The sequence below is a fragment of the Hyposmocoma kahamanoa genome, unplaced genomic scaffold, assembly GCF_003589595.1.
Source record: "Hyposmocoma kahamanoa isolate Upper Pololo Valley unplaced genomic scaffold, ASM358959v1 66, whole genome shotgun sequence".
In the NCBI taxonomy this organism is placed as follows: Eukaryota; Metazoa; Arthropoda; class Insecta; order Lepidoptera; family Cosmopterigidae; genus Hyposmocoma; species Hyposmocoma kahamanoa.
In genome coordinates, this window is record NW_020653854.1 from 25,947,126 (window position 1) to 25,960,152 (window position 13,027).

General features: G+C 34.6%; 1 protein-coding gene across 1 annotated transcript in view; it reads right to left on the reverse strand.

Annotated features, from left to right (window-relative positions):
• Positions 1 to 11,605, reverse strand: part of LOC113231979 — a 276,226-nt gene extending 264,621 nt beyond the window's left edge. Inside the window, exon 1 of the mRNA XM_026466583.1 lies at positions 11,194 to 11,605. The gene's annotated coding sequence lies outside the window, so the exon portion shown is untranslated. The remainder of the gene's footprint in view (positions 1 to 11,193) is intronic.
• Between the last annotated feature and the right edge of the window lie 1,422 nt (positions 11,606 to 13,027).

The window sequence follows — 13,027 nt, forward strand, 5'->3', positions numbered from 1 at the left end:
AATAAATATTTGAAAAAATAGCTCTCATAAATATAATAAGAATATTAAAACAAATTGGGTCAAGGGGTGAACCCTGTGGTAACCATCAATATTTAATTACGCAATATTTCACAATATTTGACGGCATTAGTTGGGTACCACAGTTGAAACAGTACCCATGTACCCAATAATATAATGTACAGTTCAGATTTCTATGAAGAAATTAGATATTAGTTTTTAAAACTACATATATCTGTGGCTATTTATATATTACAATTACCTAAAAATCATCGCCGAAGAATAAGTCAAAACGTCATCACGAAAGTCATTATATTTTATATAAATTTTGGATATGAATAGCTCAAAATGTTCGTGCGAAAGAGAACAATAGGTTAGTATCCGTTCTTAAGTTCTTTGACCCCCAATTATATTCTCCAGACGTTGTTGTTTATTTCCTTTTAAAACATAACAACATATATATATATACATATATATATATAAATTTTGCCTGAGGCTAAGCATTTAGTACTCATCGGAACACTTCGCACTAGATTAAGGTCACCATCTCTGCGAATTTCTATTCTCTTGGTACTTTTCGTAATATGATTTTTTTTTATAATACCAAGTGAATTGAGAAACAAGCCGTGAGTCTGATGGTAAGCTACATGTCTGTAACAGTTGCAGTGCCACTCAGAGCCTTAAATCGCAAAGATCTTAGGTCTCTGGCACAGCCACTGCGTCCGTCACCCTGAGACATAAGTTAACAAGTTCCAGGTGCCTGTAAACTGGAATGCAGTAATGTTAACATTACTGCTCGGCGGCAGAAATAAGTAGGGTGGCAGGACTTCCCTGGACGTACTCTTTCACAAGGAGCTCTACTGCCACTAAATATCTATTTTTATCCGCCCGCATATCAATTGAGTGATAGCTGAGTCCTGCGCGTGAGTCAGCATCGTGATACTTTCATCGAGATATACACATCACGAACTAATCAGTTCAATCTAGTTATTCGCTGAGACAATGAAGTTATAGAAACAGTCCCTGGCTGTGTGAATGTATGGTTGAAATGTTATGATTAAGGATTTATGGAATTATAATAAAGATATAAATACTGACATCATTGTCGATTCTAAGAATAGTGTTTATGATAGATGATTGTCTAGTCTGACCAATGCCTTCGCCAATAATATTCAATTACAATGCTTATCGTACTTTTAGTCGTAATGGAATATTGATTTATTTATTTGCAAACTTTACAGCTTTTTAAAATTCGATTTATAATCTTAATTTATAAACTATTTAGCAAATTTACCAAGTTTGTATTTTAAACAATTTAATGTTACGTTAAAGTTCAAATAAAGTGATGTAAAAGTGCAGTTACAACTGGAAAACAGTGGTTATTATAAGAAAAGCAACAAAATTAAAATTAATAACAATATCATACTGTAATTTATAGATTCAGGCGTTACTTGGCAGAAGTTCATGTTATAATAATTTTAACTTATTTTACAGGAAAAACCAACTTCCAAAATTTGTGGATTTACGTCTATTTATCAAGTTTTATTGAAATCGGTTAACGAAACCGGATGAAACCAATAAACCGGATTTCTACCCTAATTTGCCGCCCTTAGAGGTGTAATATTTTCTTCAAATTTGAATGGGATCACTACTGAGGTATTCCTTTTCTACTATCGGAGTATACGCCTAACACACGCTCAAAAAAAATACAGACGAATTCAAAACCTCCTCCTTTTTCAAAGTCGGTTGAAAAGGGAAGTATTTTTTATCCAATAAATGACACTTAAATTTAAATTATGTAATGTTCTCTATCAAGAGCGACTGTCAACAACTTATGTGTATGTAAATATATCTAACAATTAAAAGCAGCCATTTTATGTTGCCAAGGTTGACAAGGCATGTGGTAAATTTAGGTTCGCGAAGTCGTAAATTAATTTATTTCCTTTTTTAATACCACACTGTAACAAACTAGTGTTGAAAAGGTCAATATCAACCTGTGTGGACAATACATTGAAGCTGTTACTCGCATGCAAGAGATATGCATACCGCCGAAAGTTCGAAGAGGCCGGAGGTATGCACAGAAGTGAATTAAACCTAAGGGTCTTTATAGGGGCTCTTAGAGAAATCTTGGACACGAGGTCCGGAGAGCCCACGGCACCAGAATAACTTTTTCGTAAAAATACTAATCAATCTGGTGTCGCGTCTCTATATGACGTTTAGTGTTAAATCGAAAATATATACCTAGCTATGAAAATCTTGCTTAAACCAGTAAAGACAGCTAGTCAGGACATGAAAATTGTTAGGTAATGACACTAGTACCTTATTCCTGAACACTGAAGTACATTTATGAATGTTTACTAGCAATACCTCTCACTAACGATGATGGAAAACGTTATGATGAAACCTGTTGTAGTAGTGTCTTGTGAAAGAGTTCGTCCGGGGAAGTACTGCCACCTTATCTATTTCTACCACCAAGCACTAATGTCAGCATAAGTGCCCTCCGGTTTTGAAGGGTAAGGGTGAAGTTGTCAACTTATGTCTCAGGGTGACGGGCGCAGTGGCAGTGCGTCTCAGATCTTAGTTTAAAGCTCTGCGTGGAGACAACTGTTATGGATAGGCGTGTAGCTTACCATCAGGCGCACGACTTGTTCGTCCCGTCACTTGATATTATACAAAAAAAAAGAATGTATACAACATTTTCGCGGCACTTCTTGTTGGCTTAGACAAAATAGATTGAAACCACACAATATTAAATGTTCCAAAAACAAATAACTGCACCCTATGAGTTCCGTCCGAACACACTCGATGAGCAAATGATGGATTTCCATACAATTCCCAATTTCAAGAAAAGTATCTACTATAAGCCCAAACCTTCTGCTCGAGGAGACGGGTTTGTAGCATCTGAACCAACGATTGGTTTAAAGTTGCCACGGAACCCGAACGAACCCAAATGCGGGTGTCGTGTGATCCCGGGACTTGATGCTTGTCAAATTTGAGTCACACCAGTCCCGGGTTCAGTTGCACCTCGAGAGATGAATTTAAATTTGTATCGTCTGAACCCGAATTCATTTTCGATACATTTTGGTACATTATGTTGTTTTAGGGCAGTGAGCATAAATAGAATTGGAGACGCAACGGGTGTGTCTGGGAATTATGTAGGAATTAATTGCTTTGGTACTCATAACTAGTGGTCAGATAATGATTGTCTGATTTCTTCACGTGACCTCACTTCATGATCCGTGTCGGCTAGTAGAATAATAGGAAGTATTAAAAAATACAATAAGCAATTATAGTTAATACTAGTCCAAAGAGTCAGTGACCACAACACAACACGGGTCCGTTATTTGAAGCCGCCAGCAATTATTATAGTCTTTGAGTCGTGGCATGTCAACTACATATCGCATGTTCGTTTTAATTCGTGCCCCACGTCTACTTGCTAATCACTTTTTCAATCGGGACTTTGTAATTTATTGATGTAGTCTTACGAAATTAAGAGCTTTCAGATTAGCAGATAGCCATCCAGAGTTTTCTTGATCATTGATGACTTACAAGCAAAAAGTGGGAGATATTGTATTTAACCGAGGACTCCATAAAAAATTTACAATAATTTAAACCTCTGTGACAGCTGGTTTAATTTCTTACACACGGCTACCACTCGTATAAATCGAAAAGTCCCATGTGCCTTCAATGTCACACTTTTAACCTATGATCACATGTGAATTTATTATACCAAGGGAACATACGAATTATTTCAAGTTTTGATTTACAGCAAAAATTTGTAAATAGTTAAGTACGTAAAAACATTATAATGATATTTTTATTGTTTTCTCTGAACTTCCCAATTAAATATTCAAGTAAAACAAAAAGATTTTAAACAATAAAAATGGATATAAAGAAACGTGGTCCATAACACTTCAATCTCTATTTCATTTTGAGTTATTAAATACACACAGTGACCGAGCGAAAGAAAAGAACGTTCAAAGACTGGCAGGAATGAAAGTAAATCAATATTTTAAATACAATTAATATTAAATAATGTACAAAAGAATCTGAAAGAGGTAGAGAAATTCTCGATTTTGAAAGCGTTAAATCGATTGTTTATACAGAGTGTTACTAAAGGACAACAAAAAGTTTTAGGGCCTCATTTCAGTCACTAGCATTACCTAGTTTATATCGGAAGTTCCAAGAGAAAAACACCGATAACAACGTGTGGCACGATTCTTCTTCTTCTTCATGTCCTTATCCCACGCTAGGTGAGGTGTGGAACTTTTTTACATTATTTTTTTCAACTATATTTTTCGATTTAGCTCCTTTCAAACAAACTATTTCATAATCATTAGTAACAATAATAATAAAAAAAGATATTTTCAGTCTTACATTACAAAATGATTTTACCGAATCATGAAATTCATCCTTTTGGGGAATTGAGCACAAACGCAACGTACGCTACGCGCAATGATTGCAAAAAATGTTTTGAAATGCTACGTGTAAGTTATTCAAACTTCTTTCCGACATTGATTCTCCAATGAAGCTATAAAACACTTAACAAAACAATTAGAAACTGTATCATCGCCCAATTACAAATTATTTTTATGATGTTTTTTCTCTTTATTCCTACTAAATAAACAATGCATTAACCACTGAAAGCCCGAGTTTTTTAAATTGACGTCACTTTGGTTGCTGTTAGTGTATGTACGAATGATAAAAACGAACGTACTGTTTTATGGCTCTCATGTAAAATTTTAGGTTTTGGATATTATCAATTTATTTATACTTACAAGGTGTATTGCTATAGGTTGCATGTGATTCTCTTTACTTACTAAATTTCACGTGAATAATGATACCTGTTTATTTAACATTTACTCAAATGTGTTAATAGCCTATACGGAAATAGCTCAATCAATCTGGTTTTTTGTAGCCTTAACGGTGTATCTTAACTGCATTTGTGGGTGCGCCAGTTGATTTTCGAAAATCAAACGTCGGTTTTAGGACTTCAGAAAATACCCGTTAGTAGCTGACCTAAAGAATAAAACTGCTAACTGTAAACTGTCTTTCGATGTTGAGAATAGAAAATTTAGCAGGAGTAAATTGCTGTTTATTAACTTTAAAACTTCATATAGCGTGAATAAATCAAAATATCTTGTAAAAGAAGAACACTGGTTTGTCATTTATTTATTTATATTTATTGTGTTTTTCCGTGTTTGCACAAAAATATCAATCTACAAATTAGGGAAAATGCTTTTAGTATATGCTATAATCGTATTAAATTCTATCTAAGATTTCGAATACGCAGTGGACTTGTTTTGTGTAGACCTATACTTATCTCACTCATTCTCTAAATGTCTATGAACCTACATAGAACGTGTGTTCACTACATACTCTACATACTCGTGTACTATTTATATCTCTGACCAAAACAAAAATGTAGTCATAAGTAAAAAACCGTTTTCCACCTGGCGTGATGGCGCGTGCCACGTTCACCTGTTGCCACTCTGCATTGTACGCCATTACTTCTTGTTTAGATTACAGTGACGAATTAACATAAAGATACGGGGGGGTCTGACAGAAAACTTGATCTAAAATGGGACCCCGTCTTATTGAGGAACCTATTTACAAGGTCACAAAGTATCGAAATCGTGGAGTTTAAGATCACAACTTGTGTTGTAGAAAAGTCATACTGTAGCAATCCACAGGCGGACATACGAAAAACATAAAAATTAACATTATATATCGTCACCTTCCTTCATATTCATACACTGGCTTTTACCTATTCTTAAAGTAAGGCGTCCAAATTATCACCCTTGATAAGAAATTTAAAATAAATAGAAAGGTTTGCCATGTTCTGAATAATCACTGTTTATAAACTACGAATTTGAGAAAGTAAGGCATCGATATGGCGATCGCTGTCAAGCTGTAATTTAAAACGAGAAAAAAGTGCTACCCGTGATGGTTTATTCCTTAATCGTTATCCTCTATATCTGGTGACGTTGTAACTTGTATTCCAAAGGGAGGTCTCCTTAAACTGAATTCGGCCCTGCACAATTACACTGTGCACAAGTATTCATTACAAGCAGTAGTTTAGTAGTTATACTAATAATATAGAATTACTATGACGCTTACAAAGGATAATGTTGTGCTTTGCAATAGATATTACGAAACCAAATAGCTTTGTAAGTGTACAGTGACAGTTTCTTTGTGGTGATCTAGGGACTGTTGTTTATTATTTAAGTAGACAAGAATTGTAAAAATATTTTCATAAATAAACTGCTGTGTATCTATATTTTTTAATGATATCAACGGGACGGACAAGTTGTACGTCTAGTGATAAGCCACACGCCTAACCATACTGCGGTCTTTGCCGTAACTAATGCATTTGCATTTTTGTAACTTTTAACAAATTGGCACCTATACAAATCGCACATCGCAGCTAACACAGTATTATATGAAAAATAGCGTTATATTTTGTCACATAAATAGTAGTATAATTAAGTATGTCATTCGTATACGACTTAACAGTGTTGTTCTGTAACTTTAAAATATTAAATCGTTTACGATCAAATTATGTTACATACATTCCTCAACTTGACATTTAGCGAAATCATCGATCAACTTCGATTAAAGAAGAAGAAGATAAATATAATATAATGCAATTTTTGACATAATACTATGTCAGTTGTCATGTGCGAAATGTCAATTAAGCTGATTTTGTTTAAGGCTCAACTCACACTGACGCAGAGTCGAAGCGTCGCGACGCGTCATATTTTTCGCCTAAAGCATGCTCATCTCTATTTTCCTACTATTAAGGTACAAATTTGTGTGACGAATATATGCAGACGCCCGCCTTCGCGCGTCGACGCTTGGTGAAAGTCGAGTCGAGATCACATCAGACATAGCACAGTGCCGAACTGCGACGAGACGAGTGCGCGACAATGGATGAAGACGCAAAATTAATTTACTTAATCCAAAAATATGCATGTCTATATAACGTAATAATCATAAAAATATCTTAAGTCCCGGCTTAAATCGTTACTACAAAGTGTTTTGAATTGGACAAGTAAACGTTTTTTCTTCCACAAATCGTGAACCCAAAATTTCCGTTTTCTTATTCTAACAATAAAACTAAAACCAAATAAGATATAAAACTGAAGGTTTAAAGGGTTCGTCAAGGGAAGTACTGTCACTTTACTTATTTCTGCCACCAAGTACTAATGTGACCATCATTGCGTTCCGATTTTGAAGGGTAAGATTGCTGGTGATATTACAGGCACATGGGACTTGTCAACTTATATCTCAGGGTGTGACCCATCCTTAGTTAGAGTAAAAGAAAGGCTCAGTCCACATAAATTTATTAGAAGAGAAAAAGAAAGGCAGACAAAATAATAGAATGATATAAAAAAGGTACGAGTACAACAATATAAAACTCTCCCAACTAGTACTAAACAGTTGAATGTCCAGGTACTTACCCCAACAGGGCCTATATGCGTATATATTTTATAATCTAATGGCTGGAGTTGGGGTTTAACATGATGATGATAAATAGGCACGTGCTGTAGCTTCGAGAATTTTGGTGAGAGAGATGACGGAACGAGCCAACGTAAGAATAATGAAGGAAAAGGAATTCGAGAACAATTCAAAATTTAAAAAATAAGTGGCCTGGTTGTAAAGACAGTAATAAAAAGGTGGGACGGGCGCAGTGAGAGTCCCCTCAGTTCTTTGCGATTTAAAGCTCTGAGTGGCACTGCAACTGTTATGGACAGGCGTGTCACTTTCCACCAGGCGCACGACTTGTTCGTCCCGTCACTTGGTATAATAAAAAAAAACTCGCCGCCACAGGGATTCAAACTGTCAACATCTCAATTGAAAAGCTATCGTTCACCCGCTGGGCTACCGCGGGTTTTATAATCCATTTCTACTTGATTAATTACCATAATGTTTTGCGTTTTTTATTTTATATGAGTTATGTCGTTTTTCTTCAGGTGGCAGTAAATTCTTTAATATGTTTATAAACACTACAGAACATCAGCGACTAAGTAACTCCAGAGTCTGACTAACTGAATCATATTTGTTCTAATAACTTGCATTGTCTGTTTTTATTGTGTTATAAGTCAAATAAAGCAATTTAGATTTTTAATTTTGATAATGAATTGTATATTATTCTCACTATCGGCTTAAGCTTGGGAGTTTAAGGGGGTCATTTCCAAAACTGGTATTTACAAATGTGTAATATGATTTTACATTTTGAACTACATACATGGTGTTGATTACGCTATAAATTACATTAGGTTAATTAAATTTTTATTGAATTGATATTCAATTATTTTTTGTGAATTTACTCCACTAGTTTGTTATAATTATTAATACAAAGATCGAACACTCAGAAAAAACACTCAGAAAAAATTCCTTCGATCCGGTCGGATTCGAACCGACGTCTTCTTGCATACCGTGCCAGACGCTATACAAACTAAGCCACGGAACGAAACATTAGGTTTTAATATTTATTGTTTTCAGAGTTTTAAGTGCATTTGACATAATGTTGTAAAACTTAAACTTAACTGAAACCAAAAATGGAATTTAAAACAGGACTTTTTAATTTGATTCAAAATAGGCTTGTAATGTTATCGGATTTCTGTTTTGTGTATACCCAAATTCCAGTCAATCAGAGAAATGGAAGTAAAATAAATATTCAATTTATGTCTGAGATCCGTACATTAACAGAGAAAAGTTCTGATTATCATTAAACATCCCTATAAAACCGCATTGATATCCAGTTCACTCCCAAACAGACCCACAGAAACACTAACAATGGTTTTAAACTTATAACTCCCTTCTTTTTGCTTGGGCGACAAAAATAGGCACAGTAATAATAAATCGGATGAAAAACTCACCAAAATCATTCAAAACGACCAGGCATATAGTCCTGAATACAAATACTCTAGAACATAGTTTCCCAAAGTGGTCACTACCCCCAGTGGGCGCTGAAGAGTCTTACGAGGGCGGTGGAGGCCTCAGAAACAATTGGGGGGTTGATGCTGTCCAGGGGGTGCTAATGTATTTGGAAAAAAATCTATATAAACTACACTACATTTCTTTTTCTTGTGATTTTTATTTAACACATAATAAAATAAAGTTAATACAAAAATACGTGTTTACAATTTTTTTGTTGTGGTGGCGAGCGTTGAATTTTTTTTTATCTTGCCTAAGTGGGCAGTGAGCCAAAAACTAAAAAGTGTAATAATATATGTATACAAATATTTACAATTTTCGGCGTTAATTTTCGGTTATTAATCGCTAATTAATGCTAACATTATTATTAAGATGTCTTTGAGTGGGCGACTTACACTATTTATTTGTATAAAAAACCGCTATATATCGTAGAAAAAGTCTGAACCTGGGTATAATATTGAGCAAGTTTATAATTTTCTCATTGTGATAAATAATATGGCTTAACTGCCTCCGTGGCCGAACGGTTACCATGCCGGACTGCCACGCAGAGGTCCTAGGTTCGATTCCCGGGCCAGGAGAAATATTTGTATGGCCTACATTTATTTCTCTCGTGAGTTTGGGTGTAATTTGTGTTTGTCTATGTATGTGTCCATGGCACCCGCGACACAGGGTTTCCCTAGTGCGGGGCTATGTTGAGTGTGTGCGTTATTATTAAAAAAAAAATATATATATATATATACATAATTAAGTTGATTTTCTGAGTTTTATAATGTAAGGTCATAACGGAAAAGTCGTCAAACGATGTATAAATTATTATTTAGGTATTTATTTATAAAGCATTAGCTTCTGAGCCATCAGCTTAATGGTAACAAATAATCAAGAAACGCACAACGTAATATACATAAACTAAAAATTATTTCGTGTAAAAAATTTAACTATTAAAACCCGCCATTTTTTCTACCAGAAGAAAAAAAAACTCAAACGATGTGTACAACTTTGCTTTTTGTAGTTCAAAAGTGATCTAAAATTGAACACAGCATTTACCTGATTGGCTCTTAGGTGATTGGACTAAAAAAAGCGCATTTAAAAAACGGCGTTTTGTTAATTATTTGTTACCGTTTTAAGATAATGGCTCTTTACCCAATGCTCAATAATACAGTATTTTTGGATTGAGTAGAATGGCGGCTTTTTTGTGGTCATGCTTTTTACATGATTTAGTTTTTATTTTAAGTTACATTTTGAGTGTCTTAATTATTTGTTTTCTTATGCGTACATTTAATAATACGAATAAATTAAGAGTAATCAGTGCAATAGATACTTTTTTTAAATGACTGTAATGCATGCAGTCAAAGCAATCGCAATCTTGTTCGTAGTTTTGACTTTGACTTTATTTTTTACATTTTTGCGAAGGCGTAGATACGTAGGACGGATGGCTAGTCTATTAGACGTTTATTTACCCATCCAATGACCACTAGATGTGATTCTGATGTAATTTATTACATTTCGTTTCTTGAGTTTAAAACTGCGGTCAGTTGTGGGTGTTGATACCATTTCTAGTTGTGTAGGTAGAGATTTTGTGTAAGATTCTATACATAGGGTCAATGAGCTCACATGAATACCAATTTGTATAAGAATACCAGGATATATTTGAAACCGCGAATGGTAATATTGTTATTTACTATTGTCATCACGAACATTTCCTTCCAAAGTCGCTCTTTCAGGCTCCTAAAATTACATGTAGAACTAAAAAAATCGAGTGATTATATTTTGCGAGAAATACGTCCACATGTGTGAATAAAATTGCCACTTACACATGACTGTGAACTCTACATTAACAGTACAATGTTTAACATAATTTTACTCTACAAACTCAGTCTTATCTCAAACGTTCATATCTCAGTTTTGAACGCCAGCAAAGTGAATTTACATGTCCACACGATTATACGAAACCCTACAGAAAGTTTGTATACTTACGTTATTCTTGTATTTGTACAAGTCTATGAATTTAAAATACTTGGTGTAAGTACATTTTAGCGTGATAGCTCTTTTTATTTTTTTTATATTTCCTCTTTCTTTAGGTTATTTTTTGTTAGCCTACAGTGTCCCACTACTGGGCAAAAGTCTCCCCCAAATTCCACCATTGCACCCTGTCTCATATTACCCCCTTTAAGCCAAAAACTAATTTAAGTTTTTTTTAAACAAGGATAAAAGATTAGGTGTAAGGTCCGAAAAAAGTAACAAAACACAACTCACCTTTAGAAAAAAAATCCAAAAAAACGTGTCGGCGTTCACACCTCTCTGTTTTCGTATTCACACCTTGGGGCCCAGATATTAATACCTTGGGGTCCTTAATCCATAGCATAGAACTAAAATCACGAATGCACCACTATTGTTATAGTTTAAAACTCAGCCACTAGTTTATTCACCTTTAACCACTTCTATTTACTTACAAAAAATAAAAGTTAATGTTTGAAAACTGTTAATAATTATTCGTACTAATTATTTTTATTTTTTACAAAGACTTCTAACAAGGACGAAAGCTAAAAATGTCTTTGCATAATTTATGTAATTCGAAAAATGAAACAAGTTTTCCCGCCAAATGTTTTTGCCGGCGCGCGAGGCTGACGTAAAGCGACGCGCGTCCAACCTCTAGCGAAGCCGGTTAGGCGCTGCTCGTTTTATTTTGAACTCAACGCGAGGCTTGGCATAGAAAAAAAAGGTTCCAAGTACTCATCTTGCTCAAAACAAACCCCCTTGACCCTCGCGGGGAGCGGTTTTGGATTATGGCTTGGCCTATCTCGTTTCATATGGAGTAGTACGATAGTAAGTGTGTTCTTTTATTTTTATATGCAGTGGTGAGGCGGGTTGTTGCATTGTGCATAGTTGGAACAATAAAGAAGTTCAATTTAAAGAAAATCAAACTATAACGTGTAAAAAAGTTTATTTCATCACAAATCCAAACCATTTTCTCTTAAAAATACGTTCAGCTGTTTTTTCTCCCACATATGCTGCCGTGATTTATAGATTTTATATTTTGTGTATATCTTTATACTTTTGAAACTTCACACAATCATCACAATTGTTTCAATTTGATCCTTCAGTTTTTATCGATATTTGAAAAAGGCTTAGAACGTATCATTTTGTATTTTTCTCGTATTTTGTAGTAGTAGTCCATTTTGCTACACGACTTTATTAAACTCTAGGGCGTTTAACATCTAAAAAGAAAATAAATAATGTTATAATTGATGAAAGTCATAAACTGTAGAGATCAATATTAATAAAAACGTATAACGATTAGAAATGAATGACACAATTTTATTTTCGGATTTAAATCGTGTATATACCGAGCCATTTACCGATCCCATGGTCTTGACTAACTCTATATTTTCTACATTATGTTCACCGTGACCGTGGGATCTGTAAACGACCCCAAAACTTGATTCGTATGTAAAACAAAATAATACACATACATATACGAGATTTGCCTTTTATATTTCGGAATTTGGCCTAAATTTTGCGATCTGGCAATCCACGTCTCTATCGTATAGGTTGACATTTTTGGCGTCAAACGTATCCAAAACATTTTGTCATTCCAGAATTATTTGTGTCGTTTAAAATAATTTGAAAAATAAATCTCGGTCGAAAAATGGAATTAAGCCGTGAACATTTTCGTACGACTCTTTTTTACAACTTTCGACGTGGATTAACTCAATTCGACTGCATTGATGAACTTAATTCGTATTTTAACGATGAAGCTTCATCAAGAGCTGGTGTATATTATCGATAGCTTTCGTAATTCAATCGAGGCCGTAGTTCAAAGACGATTTTCGTGAAGAACGTCCAAAATCGGATGTCATACCGGAAAACATTGATGCTTTGCGAGAACAGATACTGCAACATCGTCATGTGACCTATCGTGAGTTTGAGACATCCTTGGGCATTACTAGCATTCATTCAATATTGCATAACCATTTGGTCATCAAAAAGATTTGCTTGCGTTAGATCCCACACAATTTGACAATCGCTCAAAACAAGGCTCACGTCGATAGGTCGAAATATATGCTAAAAAAAATACGATCACGGCGCT